This window comes from Aplidium turbinatum, chromosome 10 (genome assembly GCF_918807975.1).
Source record: "Aplidium turbinatum chromosome 10, kaAplTurb1.1, whole genome shotgun sequence".
In the NCBI taxonomy this organism is placed as follows: domain Eukaryota; kingdom Metazoa; phylum Chordata; class Ascidiacea; order Aplousobranchia; family Polyclinidae; genus Aplidium; species Aplidium turbinatum.
The window spans coordinates 18,806,629-18,815,956 of record NC_137481.1 but is presented as its reverse complement, the minus strand read 5'-3'; the positions used below and the strand labels follow the sequence as shown (position 1 = coordinate 18,815,956).

At 37.7% G+C, this 9,328-nt stretch overlaps 1 pseudogene across 2 annotated transcripts; it reads left to right on the top strand.

Moving 5' to 3' along the window:
• Window positions 1–848: 848 nt before the first annotated feature.
• On the top strand, window positions 849–8,751 carry LOC145778871 (1-acylglycerol-3-phosphate O-acyltransferase ABHD5 pseudogene; annotated as a pseudogene). 2 transcript variants are annotated; one of them, XR_014290481.1, is made up of 3 exons: window positions 855–991; window positions 4,803–4,904; window positions 5,034–8,751. The product of XR_014290481.1 is annotated as a 1-acylglycerol-3-phosphate O-acyltransferase ABHD5 pseudogene, transcript variant X1 (transcript). The 2 variants fall into 2 exon arrangements; XR_014290482.1 differs by lacking the exon at window positions 4,803–4,904 and having other exon boundaries at window positions 849–991.
• Window positions 8,752–9,328: the final 577 nt, after the last annotated feature.

Sequence of the window (9,328 nt, the reverse complement as noted above, 5' to 3'; positions counted from 1 at the left end):
GTATTCTTAATTTGACTTCAACTCACCTATTCATTGCAGTCTCTGCCTTTATCATTTCAATGCGGACAATCGTTGTTAAATATAAGCAACAAAAGTTATTTTTCAATACTCTATATGCGTTTGTAGCCGGTTAAAACCGGTTTTGGCTATTGTCTTCACAATTTTGCTATGTCGGCTTCGGCTACAGTAGGGCTTTACTTGGCCACCACTGTTACTTTTAAATTTTCTTGTCCTTTTATTATGTCGTGTCGTCTGTGATATCTGCTTCATCACCGATTTAATATTAAAGTCATTAATCACATGTTTGTCTTTGCCAAGAATGTACGATAATGCTTTTCTCCGTTTTCATTTTGTTTTGCCTCAAGCAGGCGTTCAATCATCAGAAATCATCGCTCTAACATTTTAAATGTGCAACTGTTAACATAATTAAGTTTAAAATTCATGAAAAAAATCATCATGTTTTTCATGCGAAACTTTCTTGTATGGTACTACTGTTAAACCGTTTCATATCAGTTTGTTGACAATATGTTTGTCTTGCATTAATATCTTAGCAACCTGTGCTTTTGCATTATTTTGTCACGAAACTATTGCTTTAAAATCACGTCTGCTGTAGCCTCGTTGCATATTTCACAGTGTCCTTTTCTTCGTATGCAACTGATTTATTAAGTGTGTGTGACACGTACCGTAGCATGCGGTACGTACAGTTTGTTAAAGCCGTCGAAAAACTTCAGTCTTTCAGCGCATTCTTTTTTTTTGCTGCAGTATTTTTCTGAACATTGACTATTCAGTCATTCCCTTTGTTGACGTACACTATATTAAAGCTAAGCTTCTTATATGTATTGCAGAAATATTGCCATGTGACTTTAAATTGTACAATGACTGGTAAGCTAAAACCAAAATATGAAACATTCTTAACATGTAAATAACACCATTGAATTTCCTTCACAATCCTTGAATGAAGTACTGCAAAGCACTCCACCTCTTTTTTCAGGTAATTTCTGCTAAGTTTAGTTTTATCAAAAGTCCACAGAAGTATTTTCTGTTTGCTCAGTGCAAAATTTAAGAGTGGGTCATTAGGGTGTGTCATATTTTTTGATTTTTAGAATCTGTATAAATATTCTCTCGGCTACCCCAACAAATGGTGCAAATATATGCCTAGTACTGGGGAAAAAAGTTTTAGCAATATTGAAGTTTGTTTACCTACATCATTTTGCATCCGAAATTTCGAGAAAATTTGAAGTTTTTTCAATTTTTTTAAAAATTAAAAAAAATTGAAAAAACATTTAAAACACAGCAACACATCGTAAAACACGTAGATAATTGTTGCACAACTACAAAAACACAACAAGAGTTGGCAAAATGGATATTTAAATTGTTCCGAAACTGCCAAACTGGATCAACTTTGCTATGTCTTGTTTGGAATGATTTCTGGACATCAGCATACGGCTAACCTGCTGGGATTTGATGTAGCCTACCCTTCCCTTCGTTCTTGTGTAAAAACAGTTGCTGCTGCTTCAGACACTATCTTTACACACCTCTCAACACTTTGTGAGTGACTAGACCACATGGGCACGTCCATAGGAACAGCATAAAACTTTCTCAGTTCACTGCTTGTAAGAGAACATGTAAGAGGTGGCTCATAAGCCGATACTTCCCACTTTATCATGTCTGAAATCTTAGTTGCATCGATATTAATCTCTTCCACCCGTCTCACTCGCACTGCTTCATTTCCGACTTTGCTTTCTCCTTCTCCTCTCAGTTCAATGATCTTGTTAACAGCTCAAACCCTTTCACTTTCATCCTGGGAACAAAGCATTGCCTGCAAAATTGTCTCGCTGAAGGCGTTCCAAGCTGATCTTTGCACTGCAGGAATGACCAGCTGCTGCACTTCGGTCTTTTGCTTTCTTATCTGTTCTAGCATGAACAACAAATTGGCGGGACCTTCTGTCCATTTATGTTTCACTTTAATATTAAACCAGTTAGGAAGATAGACCCCCATGATAAATTGAACAATGCTTTGAAGATTTTGTAGCTTTTTTCCCTTTAAATTATGCTTGGAAATCCAAATTCGGCAGAATCTCCGTCGCATCGTCTAACATCCTGCCTAGGGGTCCAGGCCACTTACTATCAGTTACGGTCTTTCCATCAAGAGCAATTATAAGATGCCTCAAAGGCAGCTCTCCAGTGTGCAAGTCGCAAACTATCCAAACCAGTTTTCTGTTCAATTTAGTTTCCAAACAGTGCATTACTCCTCCTTTCCAACCTGTGTTTACGTTAGTTGAGTCACCGCCGACCGCCAGGATAGTTTTGTCCAATCCTCTTTCGACCAACCATTCGAATAATTATCTTCTCAGCAATGATTTCAGCATGTTTCTTTTCTTTAGTTGCAGTATCTGGTGTAAAATGAAATAAAAATTTTCCTCCTGGCTCACTATACATCGAGTACTGTTCCTCCTTTACCATTCCTGGGTACTTTTGGCTAGATCCTTCAACATAGAAATAAGAATTAGTATTGTCTATCCTTCCATCAAAAAACACACAGGAAATTCCTTCCGTTTTGATCTGCTCTTCAAGCTTGGATTCGATGCTTTTCATCACTTCTGTTTGTGCTCTTCTGAGCTTGTTATGGTCAATCACCTTAGATAGGTCATCCTTTGATATAATCCCAGCATCCATCCAAGCTGCACTGGCTATTTCAGCTGCCTCTCGTAAGCCTGTGTTGTGTCGTAAACTAGCTAATGCAATGTTTGGTATTTTTTCTGTGTTACGCTTACGTCGCTTTATAGTAGAAGGCCCAGCAGAAGCTTCTGTAACAAATTCATTATCTTGTGGACTTTCGTTTGCTTGATAGTCATCTTGTTCTTCTTCTTGAGGTTCGAACATTTCATCCTTCTCTTCTAGTCTAAATTTTCTTTTCTCGCTGGCTTCCATCTTTCTTTTTTGATTTAAAGCACTTGCAATTTGTTTTCTTGTTTCAGGAACATCCTTATGAGACATTTGATGGGGCCCCTTGCTGCTATTTTTTTCCCTTTGTCCCTTGATGTACTCTAAATCCATAACTGTAATCTTATGTTCACGGGTGCAGGTACAGAAAATATGAACCACTTTTTCACAACCCGAACCACATTGGCATTCATCACATTTTTTTATAACACAGTTGCAATGAAGGATGTCAAACAATGAGTCTATGCTTCCTAGAAACTTTTGGCGTACTTCGGTTTTTCCCTTACCACTTCCAATCTCATTTGCTCTTTTCCACAGTTTTTTTAACCGGTTCATAATGCTTTTTTCTGCAATAATGACAGGGAATTTGAATAGGGCATTAGCTTTTTGCCACTGAGCATACACGTGGTTGTAGATATATGTAATGAGCTCATTCTGTGTATAATTTCTGCGATTAGTCTCACTTGTTTCTCGCAAAAAGAGACCCAGCTTCAGCACATCTCTGACAGTTGGAAGTTCTGATGGCAGCATCTTGCTGCCACATCCTATCATATTACTTAAATGACAGCTGGAAGCACTTCTTGTGTTAGTAGCCATACTGACTATTTCATTAAAACTGCAGTCAAGTTTTACTAAACAGTAAAAATGATCTGGAAACAACAAAAACAAAACAATGACTAAACTTTTTGCAGTAGCCTACCTGTAATAGCTTGTGCTTAGTATGTTACTTTGCATGGTAAACCTTAGCTGAATGCTTAGCTTAAGTTATAACTTATATTGTACGAGCACTGTATATCTGGTTAAAACAATGCCTGATGAATCTAATCAAAAAGCGATCTGGATAAGCTTTGAATGACATTGCAGACATAGGCTACTGCAAAATTTAACAATCTTAGGCTACTAACTGACCACTGAACCCAGTGAACAGGTTAAACCAATCTGAACTAAAGCTGGCTTTTGTTAAATCAGCAATATTCACATTGATTCTATACATTGGTGTTGGATATTGCTAAATTATCTTTGAAAGCCTACTATTTCCTTGGTTTTTCATTCCCAAACAAACTGGAAAACCAGCAACCTTCAAGCTACCATTATCAAGCAACCAGAGTTCATTATTGCATCACAAATGATTTGATACACTTGGAGAAGGTGTTTCAATCACTTTATCACATATTTATCTTGTAAACTTTTGTTTATCACTTTATTGTTAATGTTGTTTTAGAATGTAATCATATCCTTTAATATTCTGCAAAACACAAGCATGTCAGGATCCTCATTGCCCTCAAATCAGAAAGTAATAATGGAGACTATTCTTGGCTTTTTTTTTCAAAATTCACTGGTTTTTTGACATTATTTACAAGAATGTTTTTGGAGGGTAGAGCCATTTAACCACATTTAGGAGGGAGAGTGTAACTATTTTGAGCCATACTGGAGTCAAAAAAGCTGAAAAAATTGTTGGGCATCAAATTATAAAATCAAGAAATTTTTTAAAAAATGCAAATTTTGGCCAAAAATGAAGATTTTCAAGTGAAAATCGATGTAGGTAGACCTTCTTCAAATTCTTTCAAATTATCAGGACTTGCCATTGTCATTAAAATATCACCTTTTTTAGCATAGCCGATAAAAAATAAATTTTTGCAAAAGTATGACACACCCTAGTGGGTCATGTCACAGTGAAGTGCGGCCGACTTACCTTTTATTTAATATACATATTACCTGACACTGGTTGGACGTTAATAAATTCTGAGAGATCAGAAGACAAATATATATTACACCTTCTCACAAAAGTTTAAATCACAAAGACTTAAAATCTTAACTGATAGTGCTCAAACTAGTCTTATTTTTTCTACGGATTTTAGATGTTGAAAAGTTTGCTTCGAGCAAGGTCTGCTGCTGAAAGGTTATAACTTCATCGTAAGTCTTCATCCTAAAGATACTTTCCAAGGAGGACACAATAAAACGTAGGTTTTTCAAAATTACTCCACGCTCAAACAGTTACGTCCAGAATAGATTCAGTTGTTATTTCCTGATGTCTGGTTTGTCATATGAAAAACTATCGATTAATCTCATAACCGTATTTTTTTTTTCAGATTAAGTGTCGGCTTCTTCAGAAATGATCGATGCTGACGATGAAACCAGTTATTTTCGATGGAAACCGACTTCTTTAAAACTGCTGATAGAAGCAGAAGAGAAAATGTTCTCTGTTGTGAAATGTCGATTGGAGAAATACTACGTTAACATTTTTGGCAGTGTCAAGATATGGACGGTTGCAGCAAATAAAAATGCTTCGAACAACACACCGTTGGTAATGGTTCATGGCTTTGCTGGTGGAGTTGGCTTGTGGTCATTAAACTTCGATGACTTAAGCAAGAAGCGGTCTGTTCACGCTTTCGACCTGCTGGGTTTTGGGCGCAGTTCAAGATGTAAGTTTCCAAAGGATCCGAAAGAAATTGAAGAAAAATACGTCAGTTCTATCGAAGAGTGGAGAAAAGAGGAAGAACTTGAGAAAATGCATTTGCTTGGTCACAGTTTCGGTGGTTATCTCGTGAGCTGTTACGCCTTGAGATACCCAGATCGAGTAAAAAGTCTAATTCTTGTTGATCCATGGGGTTTCTCCCCTTGTAAATCTGAAGACGAAAGAGCGTTTAAGTTCTTGAGTTGGTGCCGGTGTTTGTTTAAGGTTTTAACCCCATTTAACCCGCTTTCTTCTCAATTCGACTCCGCCCCGTGGGAGCGCCCGGCGTGGATTAGGGAAGGGATACGTCTGACAAGTCCCTTCAACCCTTTTGCCTTGGTGCGGGCCGCAGGTCCCTGGGGCCAGGGATTATTGGAATATTCTCGAAAAGACTACAAGTTTCGTTATCCGACTTTAAATGCCAACCATCAAAATGCCGTTCTAAACTATGTCTATCATTGCAATGCGCGTTATCCCTCTGGCGAGGTGGCATTTCGAAAATTTAACCGAAATCTTGGTCATAGTTACTGGCCTATGCTTTCAAGAATAGGTGACCTAGAAAACAAGATTCCCGTGACGTTTATCTTCGGGTCAAAGTCTTGGATTGGTGCTGAGTCTGGTTACGAGACTCAACGAAAACTACCGAATCATAATGTCGATGTTTATTCAATTGAGGGAGCCACTCATAATCTGTATGCTGACAAACCGAAAGAGTTTGGTGATCTTGTAGAAGCGAAATGTTCTTTGTACGATGTAGATTGTAGAGCTTATATCCGATAGTTGAAATTCGTTTATTTTTCCTCAAGAAGCACGGACAATAGACACATGAGGTCTGTTTTTTATCTTTTGTGCAACGCTCTGAACCAGCATTTTTGCCTCTTTTAGAGTAACGAACTCGCAATGTTAGACCATTGTTATGGAAGCAGCGAGTATTTAAATCTTTGTAAGAAATTTCAGCAAGTGGTGGCACCAGGTATTGCAGCTTGTTGCTTAATTTTCTGGTGCTTTCGAGTTGCTTATTACCGCTTAATGGTTCACGGTCATAGTGGGCAAGCGAATTATCAAAAATCAAAATAGCGAAAGAGAAATAAAACGTCGAATGTCTCATGGGGGCCATTAGCGATGGAACATGTTCGAACAGTCAGCAGCATTGCAACAGTAACGCTGGGTGCATCTTCAAAGTGTTACGGAACATTGCCTCACTGTTATTTCACCTTTATAAACTGTGCGAATGTCTTTAATTTTGCAATACATATTTTTTTACCAACTCTTGGAAGCCTCATGTGGAAGAGTGCAGTCAACACGATTTTACTCCAAGTGCATATTTTGTATGTGTGTTTCAACTGATGATTTTTATCTTCATACCTCAAAGTTGGTGATGCATAAAAGCAATTTAACGCTTTTTTTGTGACATAGTTTTTTTTATTTTTCTTTCATTGTGGCTTTACGGTTTGTCAAGAGATTGGTTTCAATTTTTTGGAGATTTGTTTCCTTTTGTTTTGGCAATGTGCAGTTAAGAAATTTTATTTACTTTATGCATTTTTGTTGTTGAATTCACTCTACATCCGGGAGTTTTGCATAGAAGCCTCGGAAATTTGCATCGAAAACAGCCGCAGTTACTTCTTTGAACACGTCGTGTATGTTGTGATGATGTCCTAACAACCTTTGTGCGGTTGCACAATGCACGTACATGACTGGTTTCAACAAATAGAAACTGGCTTCAACCGGTTTTTAACTGCACAACGTGTGACTGGCTGACTACCCAGGTTAAGATGGACTACTATCATGCGTGCTTCAGACAAAGAATATCTATAACTACGGGATTTAAAGCTCTCTCGATTAGAAACTTCTTTATACGTCACTAGTTTTGACGTTTTGTCATGTCTTGTTCTTGTCATTTGTTCAGCCAAAAATCAGCTGAAGCTATTGAACAGCAAACCCTTGGCTGAAGAACTAGTAGAAAAACAATGCACATCATTCGGAGACTCGTATCTAAATTGAGCAAGCAATGCCCCATGCAATAACAGATTATAAAGGAATTGCTATGGACTTTTGGGATATTGGGCGTTTGTCTTAAGCAAAGCAAGTGGGGTTGTATAGTTTAGTATAGCAAGACTGTTTAGTTTTATTGCAAACTTGGATTTGGCATCACTGTCGTGACGTAGTCCTTTGCTTAATCTTTATGATTTTTAGCATTTAATTTCATTAATCCCTGCCGTAGATCCATTTCAAGTCATCAATCCTCGAAATAGCTTAATGATCCTGCTGATGTATAAACTCTAGTTCTGCTCACATCAGAGCTTTGAATCCTGTAGTTATAGGTACAGTGCAAGATTATCACTGATTAGTGACAATATGAGCGCGTATCTTCAAAGATTGTGATATTCTTCAGGTGAAGGTTGTTTGCATATTGTTCTGCTTTTCTAAAACCAGAAGCAAGTTTCGCCTACGTTTGAAATTGTTCACTTAAATGTTTCAATTTGTTCCGTTTACACAATTTTTATGCCTTGCAGCCTCACATTTCTTCATATTGTTTTTAGAAGCACACTCTTAAAATTTATGATACTTTACCTCTTTGGTTTCTGCGTACTTTTTTTTGAAGAAAAAAATATTATTGCAATTGCAGTGTCAAGCATTGGTTCACAGAGTACCAAGTTGTGGCGTCTTGCACCATATTTACGCATGCATTCCATATTGCATGTACGGTTTTCTTGCCTTTTTGCAGTGAGATTATTGTGATAGATCAATTTGGGCCTGTTCAAATATTACACCATTTTGTATACTTTACTACGAATGTTGTTTGTCTCCATTTCAAAGCTTTTTTAAGAGCTTAATCCTGACAGTTTCGCATGCTTGTAAAGGGTTTGGACCACTTACACAGGACCGGTCACCGAGATTGACAGAATGAAGTTTCCGATTGTTGCTGAAGTGTTGTCTGTAAATTATTTCATTTACTCACTGCCGCTGATTGAAGAGCGGTCCTTGAAATGCATTGTTCAAGTGCACACCCTTTGAATAGGACCAGCAGTCCAGCACCGCTTGACCGACTTAATGACATAAATATATTTACCGTAGTGGTTTTTGAGAGCATTTTGTTTCATAGGAAATGTCCGGCCCGTTAGCTAAGTGGTTACGAGCCAGACTCAAGGTCAAGCGGCGCTGGTTCGGCTCTCGGGGTGTGCGCTTGCGTCAGTGATTTAAAGCTTGCGAAACTGCAAGGTTTAAGCTCTCCATAAAGCGTTTTCAGTCCAAGGATAAAGATCAAATCAAGCAACGTTGTGCTTTAGGCTAACCGAAGTTTTTTGTAATTTCTTATATGGCATGCAAAAGAATAAAATTTATTTTTTTACTGTCAACAATGTTTGCTTTTAGTGGTTACTGGAATTAGACCAATGACTTTTTATTATGGCTCCTGTCAACCATCTTTAGATAGCAACTACTTTTAGCGGCGTTCAAACTATGTAAGAGTAGGCCTACAACTTTTGCCGGTTGGTTTGATCGCTCAGCCCGATCTTTGGGCTCCATCCGGACGTTTCAACAAGTCTCGCAATTCTTTGGCATCGTTCAAATGAATGCTTTCCAACCAATGAGGTTGACTTTCCTAGGAAAGAAAAATTGAATATGTGGCACAAGAAGGAGTGAAGTTTTTTTTATTTCTCTGCTTGTTGAGTGCACGTTGAAACACAATAAAATGCAGAAAAAGGGGCTGGCTGCAACACAACCTTGTTTTATCTGCATGCTTCTTTTATGAAAATTCTTGTGCGTGAATTCTCGTCTGAAAGTTGATCTAACGGGGAAACCGTTGAAATTTCAGCATGATGTTTATTTCATTCTTGCATAGACAATATCTTTTTTTTATTCAATTTTCTTTAAAAAAGAGCGTTTGTCTTTAAATTTATTTTTAATGGACATTTGGTTTTAAATCCTGAT